Source organism: Cyprinodon variegatus, unplaced genomic scaffold, assembly GCF_000732505.1.
Source record: "Cyprinodon variegatus isolate N-32 unplaced genomic scaffold, C_variegatus-1.0 Scaffold2, whole genome shotgun sequence".
NCBI lineage: Eukaryota > Metazoa > Chordata > Actinopteri > Cyprinodontiformes > Cyprinodontidae > Cyprinodon > Cyprinodon variegatus.
The window spans coordinates 98242-100291 of NW_015150455.1; the positions used below are offsets into that span (position 1 = coordinate 98242).

Sequence of the window (2050 nt, forward strand, 5' to 3'; positions counted from 1 at the left end):
AAACCCGTAATATGTAGCCAACATTTGGAAGAAGAATGTTTTCAAGATGACTTGGATAATAGCGCGTTGTGACAAACACCAGATACTGCACTGGGACTTGATCAACAGCCGATACCGCACCGTGACGTCACTAAACAGTAGGTGGCAGTAGTGTTCTTTGACAAACATGGATGCCTCCAGTAAAGCACATTCAAATGAAAATTACTCTGAATTAAAAACATTCATCATTTATTGAACAGGATGGAATCATTTCAGATTTAAAGAACTTTCAGAAGTTTGACTTCCTAATGTGAGTGGAATTTTCCTTTAAGATAACTAAACTGCAGCATTCAGAAATGAAATGCATGAACTGATAATAAAGAAGCAAAGTGGTTGGGAACTCCAACTATCTTCTGCTTCAGCCATTCTTTCAATTGATATGGAAATCCCAAACCTTAATGCATTGCAAACGAAAAGCAGGACCAAAGAGACGTCTAGTTTAAGTCCAAACCAAGCCTTGGTGCAACCTCCAAGCAGCAAAACTGAGCTAAAGGCGGTTCTGTAGCAGTGGAAGAGGCTCGTCATGCCAAAGCAAACATCCAGCAGCATGTAATGAAAATGTTTTAGTTTCAACGTATTCAAATCCTGTTAGACAGCTGATTAAAAACCCCTCTAAACTCAAAAGCCAAGGGTTTATCCTCCAGATCTATAATATAGATTTTTAATTTCAGAATCTACAGCACAAGCAGAGAATAAATGTTGTTTGAAATATATACTTTTAGACAAATTGGTCCAAAATGAATAATAAAATATAATTAGTAGGGAAGTAAAGTGTTGGACGTATTCTTTTTTATCCGGTATTAACCTTGTTTATTCTGTCTATTATCTTAGACTCTGGGGAAAGTATCCCATCCTGGTGCCAGGAAGTGAACGTTTTTCATGTGTATAACTCAAAGTCGCTGCCTGCTTGATGAAATGTACGTGAATCACTGTATCACGCTGCAACTTACTCCCTACATATTCCCTATAGAGGTACGGCGTGATCTATTGTAACTAGGGACTCCCTTTTTTACAATAAAGAGCGAGGAAGACAGCAGAGGTGCTTCAGAGATGGGTGGAAGATTAGAACTGATGTCATCTCTGCTGGGTCTCTCCCTGCGGTTAAAAACATTTTAAAGTCTCTTCTCCTTCTTCCCCAGGTTAATTGAGAAGTGTTTTGGTGATTAAACCTAAAATAAAGGACCTTGATGCCTCTATTGTTTAATCATAACCAAATGACACAAAACCATTAAAGTAAACAATAGAGATTTGGATTACATGAAAAGGCAATCTATGATAAATGGGATTTTTTTTATTTAAAAAAAGGGCTCTGTGTGCTCATTAAGGGATTATTTCATTCCCATTATTCTATATGTCAAAAGATGCTAGAAGGAAAAACAGGAGAAATGTGTAATTTCTAAAAGAATAAAACAAAAATAATACGGCGACACAGTTTCTAAAATACCAAAATCAGCTTACATATCAAACATTTGCACGTTCAGTTATTTTTCACACATACTAAATACATCCATCTCACTGCCTACAGGCCCTACAGACTGATAACAGGTAGCAGGTGATGATAGGGAAGAGGCTCAGAGGGAAAAGCCCACTCTAACCCCCCCCCCCCACAGAGGCAGCAGTCGGTTCTAAAAACTCAGAATATTTTAAACCATCTTGATTCATGATAAACTGGCAGAAATGAAGTTTCGAGGTAGAAACATCGTAAAACTACTTTTGAGACAAATTAAGATAATATTTTCTACAGTTACTGCTGCTGCTGGTGGCACAACACGCCACATGAAATCATGCTCCTTTAACGATCCAAACCAAAACCTTCTAGGACCGAACAGAAGCCACAGGAAAGAGAAACTACGCCTAAAAGATTCTGAAAAGCCTAGTTTTTTAGGAGGCTGTGGAAAAAGGACCAAATTGATTGGTCAAAACCGGCTTCTCTTCATTGGCTTCCTGTTAAATCCAGAATAGAATTTAAAATCCTCCTTCTCACATATAAAGCCTTAAATGGCCAAGCTCC

At 38.0% G+C, this 2050-nt stretch overlaps 1 protein-coding gene across 1 annotated transcript in view; it reads right to left on the bottom strand.

Moving 5' to 3' along the window:
- phf14 (PHD finger protein 14) overlaps window positions 1-2050 on the bottom strand; it is a 111857-nt gene that overhangs the window by 93753 nt on the left and 16054 nt on the right. The window lies entirely within an intron of this gene.